This window comes from Camelina sativa, chromosome 18 (assembly GCF_030686135.1).
Source record: "Camelina sativa cultivar CO46 ecotype springtype chromosome 18, ASM3068613v1".
In the NCBI taxonomy this organism is placed as follows: domain Eukaryota; kingdom Viridiplantae; phylum Streptophyta; class Magnoliopsida; order Brassicales; family Brassicaceae; genus Camelina; species Camelina sativa.
Genome location: NC_141897.1, coordinates 9,153,756 through 9,166,934, shown reverse-complemented (window position 1 = coordinate 9,166,934; position 13,179 = coordinate 9,153,756). Strand labels below are relative to the sequence as shown.

The following is a 13,179-nucleotide window of genomic DNA, read 5'->3' as shown; positions in this document are numbered from 1 at the left end:
TTTTTGTGATCGCGACACAATTAGCTACGAGTACAAAATTATGTTCGGATATGGTTATCTCTTGTTTTTCGCGGTTCGAAGCACGTCCAAGGTGAATAAACCGGTCCACATATCAAGTGGGACCCACATTGAATGATCCCTTGAGTTTTCAAAAAACGATATATGCGATTGCATGATATATACTAACGGATGCGATCATACCAGCACTAATGCACCGGATCCCATCAGAACAACGCAGTTAAGCGTGCTTGGGCGAGAGTAGTACTAGGATGAGTGACCTCCCGGGAAGTCCTCGTGTTGCATCCCTCCCTCTTTTTTTTTTTTTTTTTTTTTGGTTGTTGCGTAAGCCTATATAGTACAAACATAACGTCGTAACTTTTACATCGTGAGGAACCACGCGACCCATAATACCTTTTCGGAAAGCCCCAAGAGTGTTTCCGGCAAGGCAATGGGTCTTGGTGCCATTGGACCATTCTGGAGGCCGAAATTTGACGTTTAAAAGTGTTTCGGATGTTTTTTTGTGATCGCGACACAATTAGCTACGAGTACAAGATTATGTTCGGATATGGTTATCTCTTGTTTTTCGCGGTTCGAAGCACGTCCAAGGTGAATAAACCGGTCCACATATCAAGTGGGACCCACATTGAATGATCCCTTGAGTTTTCAAAAAACGATATATGCGATTGCATGATATATACTAACGGATGCGATCATACCAGCACTAATGCACCGGATCCCATCAGAACAACGCAGTTAAGCGTGCTTGGGCGAGAGTAGTACTAGGATGGGTGACCTCCCGGGAAGTCCTCGTGTTGCATCCCTCCCTCTTTTTTTTTTTTGGTTGTTGCGTAAGCCTATATAGTCCAAACATAACGTCGTAACTTTTACATCGTGAGGAACCACGCGACCCATAATACCTTTTCGGAAAGCCCCAAGAGTGTTTCCGGCAAGGCAATGGGTCTTCGTCCCATTGGACCATTCTGGAGGCCGAATTTTGACGTTTAAAAGTGTTTCGGATGTTTTTTTGTGATCGCGACACAATTAGCTACGAGTACAAGATTATGTTCGGATATGGTTATCTCTTGTTTTTCGCGGTTCGAAGCACGTCCAAGGTGAATAAACCGGTCCACATATCAAGTGGGACCCACATTGAATGATCCCTTGAGTTTTGAAAAAACGATATATGCGATTGCATGATATATACTAACGGATGCGATCATACCAGCATTAATGCACCGGATCCCATCAGAACAACGCAGTTAAGCGTGCTTGGGCGAGAGTAGTACTAGGATGGGTGACCTCCCGGGAAGTCCTCGTGTTGCATCCCTCCCTCTTTTTTTTTTTTGGTTGTTGCGTAAGCCTATATAGTACAAACATAACGTCGTAACTTTTACATCGTGGGGAACCACGCGACCCATAATACCTTTTCGGAAAGCCCCAAGAGTGTTTCCGGCAAGGCAATGGGTCTTTGTCCCATTGGACCATTCTGGAGGCCGAATTTTGACGTTTAAAAGTGTTTCGGATGTTTTTTTGTGATCGCGACACAATTAGCTACGAGTACAAGATTATGTTCGGATATGGTTATCTCTTGTTTTTCGCGGTTCGAAGCACGTCCAAGGTGAATAAACCGGTCCACATATCAAGTGGGACCCACATTGAATGATCCCTTGAGTTTTCAAAAAACGATATATGCGATTGCATGATATATACTAACGGATGCGATCATACCAGCACTAATGCACCGGATCCCATCAGAACAACGCAGTTAAGCGTGCTTGGGCGAGAGTAGTACTAGGATGAGTGACCTCCCGGGAAGTCCTCGTGTTGCATCCCTCCCTCTTTTTTTTTTTTTTTTTTTTGGTTGTTGCGTAAGCCTATATAGTACAAACATAACGTCGTAACTTTTACATCGTGAGGAACCACGCGACCCATAATACCTTTTCGGAAAGCCCCAAGAGTGTTTCCGGCAAGGCAATGGGTTTTCGTACCATTGGACCATTCTGGAGGCCGAATTTTGACGTTTAAAAGTGTTTCAGATGTTTTTTTGTGATCGCGACACAATTAGCTACGAGTACAAGATTATGTTCGGATATGGTTATCTCTTGTTTTTCGCGGTTCGAAGCACGTCCAAGGTGAATAAACCGGTCCACATATCAAGTGGGACCCACATTGAATGATCCCTTGAGTTTTCAAAAAACGATATATGCGATTGCATGATATATACTAACGGATGCGATCATACCAGCACTAATGCACCGGATCCCATCAGAACAACGCAGTTAAGCGTGCTTGGGCGAGAGTAGTACTAGGATGGGTGACCTCCCGGGAAGTCCTCGTGTTGCATCCCTCCCTCTTTTTTTTTTTTGGTTGTTGCGTAAGCCTATATAGTCCAAACATAACGTCGTAACTTTTACATCGTGAGGAACCACGCGACCCATAATACCTTTTCGGAAAGCCCCAAGAGTGTTTCCGGCAAGGCAATGGGTCTTCGTCCCATTGGACCATTCTGGAGGCCGAATTTTGACGTTTAAAAGTGTTTCGGATGTTTTTTTGTGATCGCGACACAATTAGCTACGAGTACAAAATTATGTTCTGATATGGTTATCTCTTGTTTTTCGCGGTTCGAAGCACGTCCAAGGTGAATAAACCGGTCCACATATCAAGTGGGACCCACATTGAATGATCCCTTGAGTTTTCAAAAAACGATATATGCGATTGCATGATATATACTAACGGATGCGATCATACCAGCACTAATGCACCGGATCCCATCAGAACAACGCAGTTAAGCGTGCTTGGGCGAGAGTAGTACTAGGATGGGTGACCTCCCGGGAAGTCCTCGTGTTGCATCCCTCCCTCTTTTTTTTTTTTGGTTGTTGCGTAAGCCTATATAGTCCAAACATAACGTCGTAACTTTTACATCGTGAGGAACCACGCGACCCATAATACCTTTTCGGAAAGCCCCAAGAGTGTTTCCGGCAAGGCAATGGGTCTTCGTCCCATTGGACCATTCTGGAGGCCGAATTTTGACGTTTAAAAGTGTTTCGGATGTTTTTTTGTGATCGCGACACAATTAGCTACGAGTACAAGATTATGTTCGGATATGGTTATCTCTTGTTTTTCGCGGTTCGAAGCACGTCCAAGGTGAATAAACCGGTCCACATATCAAGTGGGACCCACATTGAATGATCCCTTGAGTTTTCAAAAAACGATATATGCGATTGCATGATATATACTAACGGATGCGATCATACCAGCACTAATGCACCGGATCCCATCAGAACAACGCAGTTAAGCGTGCTTGGGCGAGAGTAGTACTAGGATGAGTGACCTCCCGGGAAGTCCTCGTGTTGCATCCCTCCCTCTTTTTTTTTTTTTTTTTTTTGGTTGTTGCGTAAGCCTATATAGTACAAACATAACGTCGTAACTTTTACATCGTGAGGAACCACGCGACCCATAATACCTTTTCGGAAAGCCCCAAGAGTGTTTTCGGCAAGGCAATGGGTCTTCGTCCCATTGGACCATTCTGGAGGCCGAATTTTGACGTTTAAAAGTGTTTCGGATGTTTTTTTGTGATCGCGACACAATTAGCTACGAGTACAAGATTATGTTCGGATATGGTTATCTCTTGTTTTTCGCGGTTCGAAGCACGTCCAAGGTGAATAAACCGGTCCACATATCAAGTGGGACCCACATTGAATGATCCCTTGAGTTTTCAAAAAACGATATATGCGATTGCATGATATATACTAACGGATGCGATCATACCAGCACTAATGCACCGGATCCCATCAGAACAACGCAGTTAAGCGTGCTTGGGCGAGAGTAGTACTAGGATGAGTGACCTCCCGGGAAGTCCTCGTGTTGCATCCCTCCCTCTTTTTTTTTTTTTTTTTTTTGGTTGTTGCGTAAGCCTATATAGTACAAACATAACGTCGTAACTTTTACATCGTGAGGAACCACGCGACCCATAATACCTTTTCGGAAAGCCCCAAGAGTGTTTCCGGCAAGGCAATGGGTTTTCGTACCATTGGACCATTCTGGAGGCCGAATTTTGACGTTTAAAAGTGTTTCAGATGTTTTTTTGTGATCGCGACACAATTAGCTACGAGTACAAGATTATGTTCGGATATGGTTATCTCTTGTTTTTCGCGGTTCGAAGCACGTCCAAGGTGAATAAACCGGTCCACATATCAAGTGGGACCCACATTGAATGATCCCTTGAGTTTTCAAAAAACGATATATGCGATTGCATGATATATACTAACGGATGCGATCATACCAGCACTAATGCACCGGATCCCATCAGAACAACGCAGTTAAGCGTGCTTGGGCGAGAGTAGTACTAGGATGGGTGACCTCCCGGGAAGTCCTCGTGTTGCATCCCTCCCTCTTTTTTTTTTTTGGTTGTTGCGTAAGCCTATATAGTCCAAACATAACGTCGTAACTTTTACATCGTGAGGAACCACGCGACCCATAATACCTTTTCGGAAAGCCCCAAGAGTGTTTCCGGCAAGGCAATGGGTCTTCGTCCCATTGGACCATTCTGGAGGCCGAATTTTGACGTTTAAAAGTGTTTCGGATGTTTTTTTGTGATCGCGACACAATTAGCTACGAGTACAAAATTATGTTCTGATATGGTTATCTCTTGTTTTTCGCGGTTCGAAGCACGTCCAAGGTGAATAAACCGGTCCACATATCAAGTGGGACCCACATTGAATGATCCCTTGAGTTTTCAAAAAACGATATATGCGATTGCATGATATATACTAACGGATGCGATCATACCAGCACTAATGCACCGGATCCCATCAGAACAACGCAGTTAAGCGTGCTTGGGCGAGAGTAGTACTAGGATGGGTGACCTCCCGGGAAGTCCTCGTGTTGCATCCCTCCCTCTTTTTTTTTTTTGGTTGTTGCGTAAGCCTATATAGTCCAAACATAACGTCGTAACTTTTACATCGTGAGGAACCACGCGACCCATAATACCTTTTCGGAAAGCCCCAAGAGTGTTTCAGGCAAGGCAATGGGTCTTCGTCCCATTGGACCATTCTGGAGGCCGAATTTTGACGTTTAAAAGTGTTTCGGATGTTTTTTTGTGATCGCGACACAATTAGCTACGAGTACAAGATTATGTTCGGATATGGTTATCTCTTGTTTTTCGCGGTTCGAAGCACGTCCAAGGTGAATAAACCGGTCCACATATCAAGTGGGACCCACATTGAATGATCCCTTGAGTTTTCAAAAAACGATATATGCGATTGCATGATATATACTAACGGATGCGATCATACCAGCACTAATGCACCGGATCCCATCAGAACAACGCAGTTAAGCGTGCTTGGGCGAGAGTAGTACTAGGATGAGTGACCTCCCGGGAAGTCCTCGTGTTGCATCCCTCCCTCTTTTTTTTTTTTTTTTTTTTGGTTGTTGCGTAAGCCTATATAGTACAAACATAACGTCGTAACTTTTACATCGTGAGGAACCACGCGACCCATAATACCTTTTCGGAAAGCCCCAAGAGTGTTTTCGGCAAGGCAATGGGTCTTCGTACCATTGGACCATTCTGGAGGCCGAATTTTGACGTTTAAAAGTGTTTCGGATGTTTTTTTGTGATCGCGACACAATTAGCTACGAGTACAAGATTATGTTCGGATATGGTTATCTCTTGTTTTTCGCGGTTCGAAGCACGTCCAAGGTGAATAAACCGGTCCACATATCAAGTGGGACCCACATTGAATGATCCCTTGAGTTTTCAAAAAACGATATATGCGATTGCATGATATATACTAACGGATGCGATCATACCAGCACTAATGCACCGGATCCCATCAGAACAACGCAGTTAAGCGTGCTTGGGCGAGAGTAGTACTAGGATGGGTGACCTCCCGGGAAGTCCTCGTGTTGCATCCCTCCCTCTTTTTTTTTTTTGGTTGTTGCGTAAGCCTATATAGTCCAAACATAACGTCGTAACTTTTACATCGTGAGGAACCACGCGACCCATAATACCTTTTCGGAAAGCCCCAAGAGTGTTTCCGGCAAGGCAATGGGTCTTCGTCCCATTGGACCATTCTGGAGGCCGAATTTTGACGTTTAAAAGTGTTTCGGATGTTTTTTTGTGATCGCGACACAATTAGCTACGAGTACAAGATTATGTTCGGATATGGTTATCTCTTGTTTTTCGCGGTTCGAAGCACGTCCAAGGTGAATAAACCGGTCCACATATCAAGTGGGACCCACATTGAATGATCCCTTGAGTTTTCAAAAAACGATATATGCGATTGCATGATATATACTAACGGATGCGATCATACCAGCACTAATGCACCGGATCCCATCAGAACAACGCAGTTAAGCGTGCTTGGGCGAGAGTAGTACTAGGATGGGTGACCTCCCGGGAAGTCCTCGTGTTGCATCCCTCCCTCTTTTTTTTTTTTGGTTGTTGCGTAAGCCTATATAGTACAAACATAACGTCGTAACTTTTACATCGTGAGGAACCACGCGACCCATAATACCTTTTCGGAAAGCCCCAAGAGTGTTTCCGGCAAGGCAATGGGTCTTCGTCCCATTGGACCATTCTGGAGGCCGAATTTTGACGTTTAAAAGTGTTTCGGATGTTTTTTTGTGATCGCGACACAATTAGCTACGAGTACAAGATTATGTTCGGATATGGTTATCTCTTGTTTTTCGCGGTTCGAAGCACGTCCAAGGTGAATAAACCGGTCCACATATCAAGTGGGACCCACATTGAATGATCCCTTGAGTTTTCAAAAAACGATATATGCGATTGCATGATATATACTAACGGATGCGATCATACCAGCACTAATGCACCGGATCCCATCAGAACAACGCAGTTAAGCGTGCTTGGGCGAGAGTAGTACTAGGATGAGTGACCTCCCGGGAAGTCCTCGTGTTGCATCCCTCCCTCTTTTTTTTTTTTTTTTTTTTGGTTGTTGCGTAAGCCTATATAGTACAAACATAACGTCGTAACTTTTACATCGTGAGGAACCACGCGACCCATAATACCTTTTCGGAAAGCCCCAAGAGTGTTTCCGGCAAGGCAATGGGTCTTCGTTCCATTGGACCATTCTGGAGGCCGAATTTTGACGTTTAAAAGTGTTTCAGATGTTTTTTTGTGATCGCGACACAATTAGCTACGAGTACAAGATTATGTTCGGATATGGTTATCTCTTGTTTTTCGCGGTTCGAAGCACGTCCAAGGTGAATAAACCGGTCCACATATCAAGTGGGACCCACATTGAATGATCCCTTGAGTTTTCAAAAAACGATATATGCGATTGCATGATATATACTAACGGATGCGATCATACCAGCACTAATGCACCGGATCCCATCAGAACAACGCAGGTAAGCGTGCTTGGGCGAGAGTAGTACTAGGATGGGTGACCTCCCGGGAAGTCCTCGTGTTGCATCCCTCCCTCTTTTTTTTTTTTTTTTTTTTGGTTGTTGCGTAAGCCTATATAGTACAAACATAACGTCGTAACTTTTACATCGTGAGGAACCACGCGACCCATAATACCTTTTCGGAAAGCCCCAAGAGTGTTTCCGGCAAGGCAATGGGTCTTGGTGCCATTGGACCATTCTGGAGGCCGAATTTTGACGTTTAAAAGTGTTTCGGATGTTTTTTTGTGATCGCGACACAATTAGCTACGAGTACAAGATTATGTTCGGATATGGTTATCTCTTGTTTTTCGCGGTTCGAAGCACGTCCAAGGTGAATAAACCGGTCCACATATCAAGTGGGACCCACATTGAATGATCCCTTGAGTTTTCAAAAAACGATATATGCGATTGCATGATATATACTAACGGATGCGATCATACCAGCACTAATGCACCGGATCCCATCAGAACAACGCAGTTAAGCGTGCTTGGGCGAGAGTAGTACTAGGATGGGTGACCTCCCGGGAAGTCCTCGTGTTGCATCCCTCCCTCTTTTTTTTTTTTGGTTGTTGCGTAAGCCTATATAGTCCAAACATAACGTCGTAACTTTTACATCGTGAGGAACCACGCGACCCATAATACCTTTTCGGAAAGCCCCAAGAGTGTTTCCGGCAAGGCAATGGGTCTTCGTACCATTGGACCATTCTGGAGGCCGAATTTTGACGTTTAAAAGTGTTTCAGATGTTTTTTTGTGATCGCGACACAATTAGCTACGAGTACAAGATTATGTTCGGATATGGTTATCTCTTGTTTTTCGCGGTTCGAAGCACGTCCAAGGTGAATAAACCGGTCCACATATCAAGTGGGACCCACATTGAATGATCCCTTGAGTTTTCAAAAAACGATATATGCGATTGCATGATATATACTAACGGATGCGATCATACCAGCACTAATGCACCGGATCCCATCAGAACAACGCAGGTAAGCGTGCTTGGGCGAGAGTAGTACTAGGATGGGTGACCTCCCGGGAAGTCCTCGTGTTGCATCCCTCCCTCTTTTTTTTTTTTTTTTTTTTGGTTGTTGCGTAAGCCTATATAGTACAAACATAACGTCGTAACTTTTACATCGTGAGGAACCACGCGACCCATAATACCTTTTCGGAAAGCCCCAAGAGTGTTTCCGGCAAGGCAATGGGTCTTCGTACCATTGGACCATTCTGGAGGCCGAATTTTGACGTTTAAAAGTGTTTCAGATGTTTTTTTGTGATCGCGACACAATTAGCTACGAGTACAAGATTATGTTCGGATATGGTTATCTCTTGTTTTTCGCGGTTCGAAGCACGTCCAAGGTGAATAAACCGGTCCACATATCAAGTGGGACCCACATTGAATGATCCCTTGAGTTTTCAAAAAACGATATATGCGATTGCATGATATATACTAACGGATGCGATCATACCAGCACTAATGCACCGGATCCCATCAGAACAACGCAGGTAAGCGTGCTTGGGCGAGAGTAGTACTAGGATGGGTGACCTCCCGGGAAGTCCTCGTGTTGCATCCCTCCCTCTTTTTTTTTTTTTTTTTTTTGGTTGTTGCGTAAGCCTATATAGTACAAACATAACGTCGTAACTTTTACATCGTGAGGAACCACGCGACCCATAATACCTTTTCGGAAAGCCCCAAGAGTGTTTCCGGCAAGGCAATGGGTCTTGGTGCCATTGGACCATTCTGGAGGCCGAATTTTGACGTTTAAAAGTGTTTCGGATGTTTTTTTGTGATCGCGACACAATTAGCTACGAGTACAAGATTATGTTCGGATATGGTTATCTCTTGTTTTTCGCGGTTCGAAGCACGTCCAAGGTGAATAAACCGGTCCACATATCAAGTGGGACCCACATTGAATGATCCCTTGAGTTTTCAAAAAACGATATATGCGATTGCATGATATATACTAACGGATGCGATCATACCAGCACTAATGCACCGGATCCCATCAGAACAACGCAGTTAAGCGTGCTTGGGCGAGAGTAGTACTAGGATGGGTGACCTCCCGGGAAGTCCTCGTGTTGCATCCCTCCCTCTTTTTTTTTTTTGGTTGTTGCGTAAGCCTATATAGTCCAAACATAACGTCGTAACTTTTACATCGTGAGGAACCACGCGATCCATAATACCTTTTCGGAAAGCCCCAAGAGTGTTTCCGGCAAGGCAATGGGTCTTCGTACCATTGGACCATTCTGGAGGCCGAATTTTGACGTTTAAAAGTGTTTCGGATGTTTTTTTGTGATCGCGACACAATTAGCTACGAGTACAAAATTATGTTCGGATATGGTTATCTCTTGTTTTTCGCGGTTCGAAGCACGTCCAAGGTGAATAAACCGGTCCACATATCAAGTGGGACCCACATTGAATGATCCCTTGAGTTTTCAAAAAACGATATATGCGATTGCATGATATATACTAACGGATGCGATCATACCAGCACTAATGCACCGGATCCCATCAGAACAACGCAGTTAAGCGTGCTTGGGCGAGAGTAGTACTAGGATGGGTGACCTCCCGGGAAGTCCTCGTGTTGCATCCCTCCCTCTTTTTTTTTTTTGGTTGTTGCGTAAGCCTATATAGTCCAAACATAACGTCGTAACTTTTACATCGTGAGGAACCACGCGACCCATAATACCTTTTCGGAAAGCCCCAAGAGTGTTTCCGGCAAGGCAATGGGTCTTCGTCCCATTGGACCATTCTGGAGGCCGAATTTTGACGTTTAAAAGTGTTTCGGATGTTTTTTTGTGATCGCGACACAATTAGCTACGAGTACAAGATTATGTTCGGATATGGTTATCTCTTGTTTTTCGCGGTTCGAAGCACGTCCAAGGTGAATAAACCGGTCCACATATCAAGTGGGACCCACATTGAATGATCCCTTGAGTTTTCAAAAAACGATATATGCGATTGCATGATATATACTAACGGATGCGATCATACCAGCACTAATGCACCGGATCCCATCAGAACAACGCAGTTAAGCGTGCTTGGGCGAGAGTAGTACTAGGATGGGTGACCTCCCGGGAAGTCCTCGTGTTGCATCCCTCCCTCTTTTTTTTTTTTGGTTGTTGCGTAAGCCTATATAGTACAAACATAACGTCGTAACTTTTACATCGTGAGGAACCACGCGACCCATAATACCTTTTCGGAAAGCCCCAAGAGTGTTTCCGGCAAGGCAATGGGTCTTCGTACCATTGGACCATTCTGGAGGCCGAATTTTGACGTTTAAAAGTGTTTCAGATGTTTTTTTGTGATCGCGACACAATTAGCTACGAGTACAAGATTATGTTCGGATATGGTTATCTCTTGTTTTTCGCGGTTCGAAGCACGTCCAAGGTGAATAAACCGGTCCACATATCAAGTGGGACCCACATTGAATGATCCCTTGAGTTTTCAAAAAACGATATATGCGATTGCATGATATATACTAACGGATGCGATCATACCAGCACTAATGCACCGGATCCCATCAGAACAACGCAGGTAAGCGTGCTTGGGCGAGAGTAGTACTAGGATGGGTGACCTCCCGGGAAGTCCTCGTGTTGCATCCCTCCCTCTTTTTTTTTTTTTTTTTTTTGGTTGTTGCGTAAGCCTATATAGTACAAACATAACGTCGTAACTTTTACATCGTGAGGAACCACGCGACCCATAATACCTTTTCGGAAAGCCCCAAGAGTGTTTCCGGCAAGGCAATGGGTCTTGGTGCCATTGGACCATTCTGGAGGCCGAATTTTGACGTTTAAAAGTGTTTCGGATGTTTTTTTGTGATCGCGACACAATTAGCTACGAGTACAAGATTATGTTCGGATATGGTTATCTCTTGTTTTTCGCGGTTCGAAGCACGTCCAAGGTGAATAAACCGGTCCACATATCAAGTGGGACCCACATTGAATGATCCCTTGAGTTTTCAAAAAACGATATATGCGATTGCATGATATATACTAACGGATGCGATCATACCAGCACTAATGCACCGGATCCCATCAGAACAACGCAGTTAAGCGTGCTTGGGCGAGAGTAGTACTAGGATGGGTGACCTCCCGGGAAGTCCTCGTGTTGCATCCCTCCCTCTTTTTTTTTTTTGGTTGTTGCGTAAGCCTATATAGTCCAAACATAACGTCGTAACTTTTACATCGTGAGGAACCACGCGATCCATAATACCTTTTCGGAAAGCCCCAAGAGTGTTTCCGGCAAGGCAATGGGTCTTCGTACCATTGGACCATTCTGGAGGCCGAATTTTGACGTTTAAAAGTGTTTCGGATGTTTTTTTGTGATCGCGACACAATTAGCTACGAGTACAAAATTATGTTCGGATATGGTTATCTCTTGTTTTTCGCGGTTCGAAGCACGTCCAAGGTGAATAAACCGGTCCACATATCAAGTGGGACCCACATTGAATGATCCCTTGAGTTTTCAAAAAACGATATATGCGATTGCATGATATATACTAACGGATGCGATCATACCAGCACTAATGCACCGGATCCCATCAGAACAACGCAGTTAAGCGTGCTTGGGCGAGAGTAGTACTAGGATGGGTGACCTCCCGGGAAGTCCTCGTGTTGCATCCCTCCCTCTTTTTTTTTTTTGGTTGTTGCGTAAGCCTATATAGTCCAAACATAACGTCGTAACTTTTACATCGTGAGGAACCACGCGACCCATAATACCTTTTCGGAAAGCCCCAAGAGTGTTTCCGGCAAGGCAATGGGTCTTCGTCCCATTGGACCATTCTGGAGGCCGAATTTTGACGTTTAAAAGTGTTTCGGATGTTTTTTTGTGATCGCGACACAATTAGCTACGAGTACAAGATTATGTTCGGATATGGTTATCTCTTGTTTTTCGCGGTTCGAAGCACGTCCAAGGTGAATAAACCGGTCCACATATCAAGTGGGACCCACATTGAATGATCCCTTGAGTTTTCAAAAAACGATATATGCGATTGCATGATATATACTAACGGATGCGATCATACCAGCACTAATGCACCGGATCCCATCAGAACAACGCAGTTAAGCGTGCTTGGGCGAGAGTAGTACTAGGATGGGTGACCTCCCGGGAAGTCCTCGTGTTGCATCCCTCCCTCTTTTTTTTTTTTGGTTGTTGCGTAAGCCTATATAGTACAAACATAACGTCGTAACTTTTACATCGTGAGGAACCACGCGACCCATAATACCTTTTCGGAAAGCCCCAAGAGTGTTTCCGGCAAGGCAATGGGTCTTCGTCCCATTGGACCATTCTGGAGGCCGAATTTTGACGTTTAAAAGTGTTTCGGATGTTTTTTTGTGATCGCGACACAATTAGCTACGAGTACAAGATTATGTTCGGATATGGTTATCTCTTGTTTTTCGCGGTTCGAAGCACGTCCAAGGTGAATAAACCGGTCCACATATCAAGTGGGACCCACATTGAATGATCCCTTGAGTTTTCAAAAAACGATATATGCGATTGCATGATATATACTAACGGATGCGATCATACCAGCACTAATGCACCGGATCCCATCAGAACAACGCAGTTAAGCGTGCTTGGGCGAGAGTAGTACTAGGATGGGTGACCTCCCGGGAAGTCCTCGTGTTGCATCCCTCCCTCTTTTTTTTTTTTGGTTGTTGCGTAAGCCTATATAGTACAAACATAACGTCGTAACTTTTACATCGTGAGGAACCACGCGACCCATAATACCTTTTCGGAAAGCCCCAAGAGTGTTTCCGGCAAGGCAATGGGTCTT

The 13,179-nt window shown here is 44.4% G+C and overlaps 15 non-coding genes and 11 pseudogenes across 15 annotated transcripts; all 26 read left to right on the top strand.

The window, feature by feature from the left end:
- The first annotated feature begins 187 nt into the window (after window positions 1–187).
- On the top strand, window positions 188–306 carry LOC147922300 (5S ribosomal RNA; annotated as a pseudogene).
- Window positions 307–702: 396 nt separating this feature from the next.
- On the top strand, window positions 703–821 carry LOC147922299 (5S ribosomal RNA). The gene has a single exon (XR_015589652.1). It is a non-coding gene; the product is annotated as a 5S ribosomal RNA (ribosomal RNA).
- A 387-nt stretch (window positions 822–1,208) lies between these two features.
- Window positions 1,209–1,327, top strand: LOC147922298 (5S ribosomal RNA; annotated as a pseudogene).
- Window positions 1,328–1,714: 387 nt separating this feature from the next.
- Window positions 1,715–1,833, top strand: LOC147922297 (5S ribosomal RNA; annotated as a pseudogene).
- A 395-nt stretch (window positions 1,834–2,228) lies between these two features.
- On the top strand, window positions 2,229–2,347 carry LOC147922296 (5S ribosomal RNA). The gene has a single exon (XR_015589651.1). It is a non-coding gene; the product is annotated as a 5S ribosomal RNA (ribosomal RNA).
- A 387-nt stretch (window positions 2,348–2,734) lies between these two features.
- On the top strand, window positions 2,735–2,853 carry LOC147922295 (5S ribosomal RNA). The gene has a single exon (XR_015589650.1). It is a non-coding gene; the product is annotated as a 5S ribosomal RNA (ribosomal RNA).
- Window positions 2,854–3,240: 387 nt separating this feature from the next.
- On the top strand, window positions 3,241–3,359 carry LOC147922294 (5S ribosomal RNA; annotated as a pseudogene).
- A 395-nt stretch (window positions 3,360–3,754) lies between these two features.
- LOC147922293 (5S ribosomal RNA) lies at window positions 3,755–3,873 on the top strand (annotated as a pseudogene).
- A 395-nt stretch (window positions 3,874–4,268) lies between these two features.
- LOC147922292 (5S ribosomal RNA) lies at window positions 4,269–4,387 on the top strand. Its single transcript, XR_015589649.1, has one exon. It is a non-coding gene; the product is annotated as a 5S ribosomal RNA (ribosomal RNA).
- Window positions 4,388–4,774: 387 nt separating this feature from the next.
- On the top strand, window positions 4,775–4,893 carry LOC147922291 (5S ribosomal RNA). The gene has a single exon (XR_015589648.1). It is a non-coding gene; the product is annotated as a 5S ribosomal RNA (ribosomal RNA).
- Window positions 4,894–5,280: 387 nt separating this feature from the next.
- On the top strand, window positions 5,281–5,399 carry LOC147922290 (5S ribosomal RNA; annotated as a pseudogene).
- Window positions 5,400–5,794: 395 nt separating this feature from the next.
- On the top strand, window positions 5,795–5,913 carry LOC147922289 (5S ribosomal RNA). The gene has a single exon (XR_015589647.1). It is a non-coding gene; the product is annotated as a 5S ribosomal RNA (ribosomal RNA).
- Window positions 5,914–6,300: 387 nt separating this feature from the next.
- Window positions 6,301–6,419, top strand: LOC147922288 (5S ribosomal RNA). Its single transcript, XR_015589646.1, has one exon. It is a non-coding gene; the product is annotated as a 5S ribosomal RNA (ribosomal RNA).
- Window positions 6,420–6,806: 387 nt separating this feature from the next.
- Window positions 6,807–6,925, top strand: LOC147922287 (5S ribosomal RNA; annotated as a pseudogene).
- Window positions 6,926–7,320: 395 nt separating this feature from the next.
- Window positions 7,321–7,439, top strand: LOC147922286 (5S ribosomal RNA; annotated as a pseudogene).
- Window positions 7,440–7,834: 395 nt separating this feature from the next.
- On the top strand, window positions 7,835–7,953 carry LOC147922285 (5S ribosomal RNA). Its single transcript, XR_015589644.1, has one exon. It is a non-coding gene; the product is annotated as a 5S ribosomal RNA (ribosomal RNA).
- Window positions 7,954–8,340: 387 nt separating this feature from the next.
- On the top strand, window positions 8,341–8,459 carry LOC147922284 (5S ribosomal RNA; annotated as a pseudogene).
- Window positions 8,460–8,854: 395 nt separating this feature from the next.
- Window positions 8,855–8,973, top strand: LOC147922283 (5S ribosomal RNA; annotated as a pseudogene).
- A 395-nt stretch (window positions 8,974–9,368) lies between these two features.
- Window positions 9,369–9,487, top strand: LOC147922282 (5S ribosomal RNA). The gene has a single exon (XR_015589643.1). It is a non-coding gene; the product is annotated as a 5S ribosomal RNA (ribosomal RNA).
- Window positions 9,488–9,874: 387 nt separating this feature from the next.
- On the top strand, window positions 9,875–9,993 carry LOC147922281 (5S ribosomal RNA). Its single transcript, XR_015589642.1, has one exon. It is a non-coding gene; the product is annotated as a 5S ribosomal RNA (ribosomal RNA).
- Window positions 9,994–10,380: 387 nt separating this feature from the next.
- On the top strand, window positions 10,381–10,499 carry LOC147922280 (5S ribosomal RNA). Its single transcript, XR_015589641.1, has one exon. It is a non-coding gene; the product is annotated as a 5S ribosomal RNA (ribosomal RNA).
- Window positions 10,500–10,886: 387 nt separating this feature from the next.
- Window positions 10,887–11,005, top strand: LOC147922279 (5S ribosomal RNA; annotated as a pseudogene).
- Window positions 11,006–11,400: 395 nt separating this feature from the next.
- LOC147922278 (5S ribosomal RNA) lies at window positions 11,401–11,519 on the top strand. The gene has a single exon (XR_015589640.1). It is a non-coding gene; the product is annotated as a 5S ribosomal RNA (ribosomal RNA).
- Window positions 11,520–11,906: 387 nt separating this feature from the next.
- LOC147922277 (5S ribosomal RNA) lies at window positions 11,907–12,025 on the top strand. Its single transcript, XR_015589639.1, has one exon. It is a non-coding gene; the product is annotated as a 5S ribosomal RNA (ribosomal RNA).
- A 387-nt stretch (window positions 12,026–12,412) lies between these two features.
- LOC147922276 (5S ribosomal RNA) lies at window positions 12,413–12,531 on the top strand. Its single transcript, XR_015589638.1, has one exon. It is a non-coding gene; the product is annotated as a 5S ribosomal RNA (ribosomal RNA).
- Window positions 12,532–12,918: 387 nt separating this feature from the next.
- Window positions 12,919–13,037, top strand: LOC147922275 (5S ribosomal RNA). Its single transcript, XR_015589637.1, has one exon. It is a non-coding gene; the product is annotated as a 5S ribosomal RNA (ribosomal RNA).
- Window positions 13,038–13,179: the final 142 nt, after the last annotated feature.